This window comes from Pteropus alecto, unplaced genomic scaffold (assembly GCF_000325575.1).
Source record: "Pteropus alecto unplaced genomic scaffold, ASM32557v1 scaffold258, whole genome shotgun sequence".
Classification (NCBI taxonomy): domain Eukaryota; kingdom Metazoa; phylum Chordata; class Mammalia; order Chiroptera; family Pteropodidae; genus Pteropus; species Pteropus alecto.
Window position 1 is genome coordinate 746,903 of NW_006441076.1, and position 8,279 is coordinate 755,181.

An 8,279-nucleotide genomic window follows, 5' to 3' on the forward strand; every position below is an offset into this window, starting at 1 on the left:
GCCACAGTCCGGGAAAGTCTGTCAAATTCTGACTTGGGCAGATACCCACTAGACTAGAGAACCTTTGTAGAAGTCCAGGCTTATCATCATATCTTTATCCATGACCATTTTACATCTTTTTTTTCCTTAACAGATAATTATTGTTTTACTCCGAGGGTGCTTATCTTCAACAAAAGGTACCGTCTTAGGGGCAGGCACTCTGGGATATAGGCCTCTGATGACATTAATAACTTTGAGATCATACTGTTGGACTAATTAAAGATTTTTAGAACTCAAGTTGAGAGAGCTGATGGATTCATTAAACTGTTAACCCAAGATCAAATAGAACAAGACTCAGAGGGGACTGAATGACCTAATGAAGAATGATTATAATTTTTATGGCTTTTTTTGGTTTGTTTGGAACATTGTTGGTTCTTTAACATTCTGTTTTCTGGATTGAAGGAACTCTTTTTTCTCTATCTAAAACATAACAATTTAGCAGAGTACACTTTTGTAAACACAAATAAAACACTTATTTCTCTCCTCCCTGATTCCTCCAAAATTCAGAAATTATTATTGAATATTCTTATTTATGTTAATATAAATATTCACATAGGTTCTATTACAGTCTCTCTTCCTTATAATTGGAAACATTGGTTACATAATGAAGGCTTTGACTGGAATGTCATAGTGAGAATAATGTGCATAGATTCAGATATGACCAGGTTTGAGGAATTAAGGTTGGCTTTGTGGAGCCATTAGAGTTCCCAACCTAACAGATGAGTAAGGAAGTTGACTTCCTGGCAAGCCCAGGACCTTAGGCTATTTTGAGACCTGGAAAAGAGAGGAATTCATTCAACTCTATGGGTACTTCAGTTGAATTCTGATGGTGAGTTTTTGGCTTTGCATCTAGCCTCAAGAGGCTTTTAAAAGTCAGATCTTAGATTCTTTAGTAAAGTTCCAGCAAAGAAAACATATGAAAGGGCTATGTGGTCAATTATCATTTTTTTCCTGCACTTATGTAAATGATTAAGCCAAATTTAATGAGACTAGACTTATAAGTAAGAGTTCTCTTACTTTGATTATCTTTAATCTTGTCTCTCATAGTCATTTTGCTCTGAGGCCAGGGCTAAGGCAAATGGAAATTACACAGTGATACTCCTCCAGGAAGGCTAAACAGGAACCCCCAGAATGAGAATGTCATTCTGCCCCCACTTCTCTGGAAACAGACTGCCTGGCCATTAGTGCCAGCAATTGTATAGCCAACTGAAATCTCAGAGAGCTTGGAGAAGCAGTTAGGTGTAATAGGATTACATTTGAGCCCATATAGGTGAAGTATTGGGGAAGGTAATTCTCTCTGATAACTAGCTGAAAAACATATAGGCTGTTTTATCTATCTATTTATTTATTTAATTTTAAAATTTGTTTTTATAAAGTAAACCATATATTTCTTATTAACATACAGTGTATTGGATTACAGACATGATCGATTTTCTACTAACTTATTTCATGACTCCCATTGTAAATCATTCCTTCTAATACTATTAGAAAATTAAATATTCCTTATCTATTTTGTTTACCATTTTATGAGTAGTACCATAAACCACAATATCTGGCACATAGTAGATAGATAGATAGATAGATAGATAGATAGATAGATAGAAAGAAAAAAAAGATATAAAATATATTTTATTGCAAAATTAGTTGAAACAATCAAAATGCACACAATTAGAGCTTTAAAATTAATACATTTATTGGTTATTATTTCTAATGAGTCTTTGAAGATAATTATTTTCATATAATAATCCCAAAAAACATTTTTCAAATTTATCAGGAAATTTTCTATGTAGTAACATTATTTATGTTAAGATATTTAATAATCTATTAACATTTTTTGGCATCCACTATTTTATATTCATAACGTTCTCACTTTGAAATTAGACAAAATTAATTTAATAGAAATTTGCATTTGAGAATCCGTTGTATAGATACTAGTACCATTACATGTAATCATTTTTTTAATAATTGACATTTTTGGTAATTGCTAATTGTGAAACAGTTCCTAATGATATGACCTATTTGGAATGCTGAGAATCATTAAAATTATAGGAACATATAAACCACTTTAATGGATAAACATTCAACCAGGCAATAGTTCCTAATGTGGTTATATTTATCCTTACATTTTGGGCATTACAGCCATTACTGTTGACTAAAAATGACATGACCTGAGCAATAATATTGTTCACACCAAAGACAATAGTCACTCTGCACCATGGTAACATGGCTGTTAAACTGAGAGAATAATGCTTGCCTTATATTACTTCCAGAAATGCTGTGCGTGTCAGATTTAGCAGCTCGCTCATTTGTACTACTAAATTTGAGGTATGGATACAGGTCTTTTCCTGTATCTCACTCATTTGTACCAACTAAATGCCAGGTGGGTACTGGTCCCTTCACTCAGCTCCTGCACTGAATCCTCACAACAGCTCTAGGAGGGAGCTGGCATTATTTTTTACTTTTAGATGAAGAAACAAATTATTTTTCATTTTCACATAGTAATTGGTTGCATGGAATTTAAAACTGTTTTTTATATATACGATCAAGAGCAGATGTTATTTCAGCTATAATATGCATAGATGACTAGATAGATAGTAAGTCTAAATGAATATTATTTTTTGTTGTATTTAATAAACCTCGAAGCATCAAGATCACTGTGGTAAATATCTAAATTCAGTCATTTACTTTAGAATTCACTGTTATTCCAAAGTCAAAATCTATCGATAACACGGTCTCTTTTTGCAAATTAGTTTTTAGTTTATAAATGATTTCAAATATAAGCACTGTACTTTAAATGTACCTTAACTCTTTAAACTACTTGCTTTCTTTTTAAATAAATTAATACTTTTCACAAACAAAAGTGACAATATACATTACACTAAAAGACACAAAAACAATAGTGTCAAACATTTACATAATACGTATGAAATCAAAATTATTTAATTTTAAAAATACCAGGGTTGCTCAATATTTTTTTTTTTAATTTTCATTCAATCGTGTACCACTTTCTGTTAAATTCCTACAATTTTTACCAGACTATTTAGTAATGCTTTTCTTTGCAGTTCACATTTTCTCAATTATGAACAAATTATCGGCACTTAAAGAAAGAAACATTTTCTTCTTCACTTCCCCCTAAACATGTTCCTTCTTCGTCATATTCTCTATTTCAAGTAAATAATACTATAGGCACCCTCCGCTGCACAAGAAAACATCTTTATACTACAACCCATCTATCACTGCATTTTATTGATTCTATCTGCTACGTGTCTCTCAGATTCCCATTCCTCAACTCTCTCTCATGTGATTCTAAATTTGGGTTTATATCATGTTTACTGACTTAATACAAAAGCCTGTAAACTGGTATACCAGATTGTGGTTTCTCCCCATCACCCATCCAGTCTCTACATTACCATCAGATTTGACTTCCTGAAATATAAGTATGATTACATTACCCTAAGAGAGGAGAGGATGCATCTGAAAAATGCAAATAGAAGGGCTTGTAGAAATGACCCACTCAGCCAGTTATAGATTAACCACATCCTATAGATCTCTAAATGGCCTTCTGAAAACTCTTGCAACACCTACAAGACAAACGATTTGTAAATAGATAGGACCAGTGGTCTGGGAATTCCTTCCCCCTTGCAGCCCCACCCGAAACTCCTTCTCCCCATTCTGAGTCATGAGGTGCATGTAAAACCTCAGACAAAGGAATGACGTGCCCCTTGCATGGAAACTGCAAAGGTATATAAACTGTAAGAAATCTAACCAGGGAGAGCTCATGCTCTGGTGCTGTTAAGCCCCACGTGCTCCGCCGGCTAATAAATTCTTCCTCTAACAAAGTTGTCTGAGCGTCCAATTTCCTCCATTGGGCGTCGCTTCCTGCAACAGATTTCTGGTTCATTGGCCGGGAAGCATGGAGGAACAGTGCCTGTGTTTGGCGGACTTCGAGTACTCCACTGGGGAAACTCTGACCCGCCCTGTAGGTGCGCCTGCTGAGTACCACAGGGGATTACCCCATGTGGACGCTTCACAGGACAGAAGGGGAAGCCCCATCTGCCAGTCCCAGCAAGGATCAAACAACAGAGGAACGAGAAAACTAGGATGGGTCAGAGCAGTGATAAGGAAAAACCGGGCAAAGGGTAGCTAGCTGAAGTTCTGCCCCACTGGGCAGAAGGGAGGCCCGATCACCCTCTGGAGAATAACTGAGCATACTCCACAGGTTAAGAGGAGCGGCTGCTTACTCTCCACAGGACATATTAGGAATGATGGGAGGTTGAAAGAGAGCAAGTACTGAGTGAGCGAGGCATACATGGGGGAGGTAGTTCCGACTCCTTCCCACAGGGCTGAAGCGAGTGTGGAATCCTGAACTACGGGTCTGTAGGGCGTCTCGTAAGGCTAAGAGGCAGATTGTATGCTGACAGCTTATATCAGCCTGCCATAAGCCAAGAAGGTCCGCTATCTCTGCGAGGAGAGCGGTTGGTGACAAAGCGAGTGACGTTCCCTCCAAAGTTTCCCCTACCTTATCCCCCAACCCTCTGTGTGACATGATTATTGTCTATCGTGGGAGGCATGGGGTACACTGGGAAAGCCTACTCCCCTAGCCACAATGGTCAAGAACTTCAAGAAAAGGTATACAGGAGATTATGGGATCACTATGTCGCTAGGGAAATTGAAAACTATGTGAACTAGAATGGTCCACTTTTGGGGTGGGATGGCCGGCAGAAGGGTTCCCGGATAGGTCCCTTTTGCAAAAGTTGTGGCAGGTAGTTACTAGAGATCTAGGCCATCCTGACCAGTTCCTCTACATAGATACTTGACTCGCTTTAGTATTGCACCCTCCCCTTTGGCTTAGAGGTCAAGTTTCCACCATGTTAGTAGCACAGGCAGGGAAGCATTCCACCAAACCCAAAGAACAATTGCTGCCACCGGTGCCAGAGATTTTACCCCTAATGAGCAAGAAGCAGAAAGCCTGGCTCCCCCACTGTATATACCAGAAAGATTGTACCTTGTTCCCTGTCTACCCCAGGGACTGTCACTGATTCAGGCATATCATCGCCTGATCCATCTAGTCCTAGCATAAGCTCGTCAGAGCCTGAGGTGTCTCATACTACTCCAGAATCAGGTCCAGGTTCTCCTCCCTTTGCTGGAAGGTTGCGTTCAAAGACAGCGCCCGGAGTGCAGATGCCTTTGAGAGAAATGAGGAACACTGTAATAAACGAGCAGGGGTGCATAATAGAATGGCAGGTGCCAACCTTTCACTACCACTGACCTCCTCAATTGGAAACACCACAGTTTCTCTTATATAGAGAAGCTGCAGGCCTCAATAGACCTCATGCAAGCCATATTTCAAATCCACAATCCCACATGGGTAGATTGCCATCAATTGTTCCTCTCTCTGTTCAACATCCAGGAAAGATACAGAATAATCAGGCGTTGACTAAATGGCTAGAGGAGGATACCCTGAGGGAATCCAAAATCCCCAGGAGTATGTGAGGGTCCAAATGCCAGGAGAGGATCCTAGGTGGGACCAAATACAGAAGAGGGCCTGAGACGGCTCAGGAGATAGAGAGAGGCTCTCCTCCAAGTCTTCCTAAAGGGGAGCCAGAAGGCCACTAATATCAATAAAGTGGCAGACTTTGCAAAGGAAGGATGAAAGTCCGGGTGACTTCTATGAGAGGTTAAGTGAGGCCTACCGGATCTATACTACTTTTGATCCAGAAAGTCCAGAAAACCAGAGAATGGCTAATATGGCCTTTGTCGGCCAGAGTATGGGAGACATAAAGAAGAAGCTCCAAAAATTAGAAGGCTTTGCAGAAGTGAACATCTCCCAACTCCTCGAAGTAGCCAACAAGGTGTATGTCAATAGGGAGGTTGCAACCAAAAGAGAAGATGAATACCGTATGCAGAAGGCTGAGCTCATACCTACTGCCCTTCAGCAACAGGACAAAAGAAAACCTCCGTCATTTGAAAGCAGCAAGAAGACAGGCAAGGGAAAGAAAAAGCAGTCAGGAAGAACCCCCTTGTGATGTGGTCAGTGTGCCACATGCCGGGGAACCAGTCATTGGAAAAATGAATGTCCCAACCAGGACGAGGAGGAGGCATGCTTACCATCCACCTCAAAAAGGGAAGACACACTGTTCAATGTACCTGGAGAATCTCTTTTGGACTGAGGGTGACTGGACTCAGGGGTCCCCGATGAATCTGTGGTCCATATGATGGTAGGAGGCCAACAGATAGACTTCCTGATTGACATAGGGACTGAACACTTGGTGATGACTCGGCCAGTAGCGCCGCTCTCCACCCGTAGGATGGACATTGCCAGGGCCACTGGGAGACAAGCAGAATGAGCATTCTACCTGTCCTGTAAATGTATTATAGGAGGTCATGAAGTTATGTATCAGTTTCTGTACATGCCCGACTGTCCAGTGCCCTTGTTAGGGCGCAACCTGCTAAGCAAGTTAAGGGCTACCACAGCCTTTGCTGACAATGGCTGGCTAGACTTGCAAGTGCTCAAGCCTAGGCTTGTTCTAACTCTAATCATCCCCAGAGAGGAGAATGGAGGATTTTTGCTATCGAGTCTAGGAAGCTGCTTAGCCAGAGACTGACTCAGAAATGGCCCGGAGTATGGGCTGAGGACAATCCTTTCAGGCTGGCAATAAACCAAGTGCCAGTGCAGATAGAATTGAAGCCTGTGGCACTGCCTATCAGACAGAGACAATATCCAATTCCTAGAGAGGCCTTGGAAGGAATCCAGGCGCATTTACAGAGGCTCAAGGAGCACGACATTATTATCCCATGCCAGTCACCCTGGAATACTTCTTTACTCCCTATCAGGAAATCAGGATCCAATGATTACCAGCCAGTATAGGACTTGAGAATCATAAATGAGGGAACGGTGACACTGCACCCGACAATACCAAACCCCTACAGTCTCCTAAGCCTCCTTCCTGCCCAAGTCTTCTAGTTCACTTGCCTAGACTTGAAAGATGCCTTCTTCAGGATAAATCTGGTTCACGAAAGCTAGGAACTGTTTGCCTTTTAATGGGAGTATCTGGCTACAGGGGCAAAGGTGCAGCACACTTGGACTAGGCTCCCACAAGGGTTCAAGAACTCCCCTACCATCTTTGGGGAGGCCCTTGCTTGAGACCTCCAGCAATTCCCTGCAAAAGACATTGGATGTGTCCTCCTTTAGTACATAGATGATCTGTTTGCTAGGTCACGAGACTCTAAGGATGTGCTCGAGGAATGGACGGCTTCTACGTCATCTAGAGGAGAATGGATACAAGGTCTCGAAGAAGAAGGCCCAGATCTGCCAAAGGCAAGTAAAATACTTGGGATTCATTCTTCAGCAGGGAGAAAGGAGGCTAGGAGTAGAACAGAAACAGTTTATTCAGAATATCCCAGTCCCCACCATGAGGAGACAAGTTAGAGAATTCCTGGGTGCAGTAGGACTCTGCCATTTGTGGATCCCCAACTTTGCAGTACTAGCCAAACCCCTTTATGAAGCCACAAAGTGGGGAGAAAAAGAACCCATGGAATGGTGGCTGGAACCAGACCGTGCTTTTCAGACCCTTAAAAAGGAATTACAGGTGGCCCCAGTGCTAGGTCTTCCTAACATAGAGAAGCCTTTTGTGCTATATGTCTCGGAGAGGAGCAAGACAGCAGTGGGTGTATTAACACAGGACTTAGAATCATGGCCTAAACCAGTAAACAATTGGACAGAGTTGCTAAGGGCTGGCCACCATGCCTAAGAGTCTTAGCAGCCACAGCAATGTTAGTACAAGAGGCAGACAAATTGACTTTGGGACAGAATTTAAAGGTGCGAGTACCTCCTGCTGTAGTAACTCTGATGAATGCAAAAGGGCTTCATTGGCTCACAAATGCCCATCTCACCAAATACCAGAGTTTACTCTGTGAAAACCCGGGGCTGACAATAGAGATGTGTACCACTTTAAACATGGTGACGTTGCTCCCAGCAGGATTGCTTAGAAGTGCTTGGCTCCAAATACTCCAGCCGGCCAGATTTGTTGGGTCAGCCCATAAGAGACCCAGATTGGGAGCTGTATGTAGGTGGAAGCTCTGTTAACTCATGAGGGGAAAGGCAAGCAGGGTATGCAGTAGTGACTATAACGGAGACTGTAGAGGTGCGGCCTCTACCCCAAAGCACCTCTGCTCAATGGGCAGAGCTGATAGCCCTGACTCGGACCCTAAAGCTCAGTGAAGGAAAAAGAGCAAACATT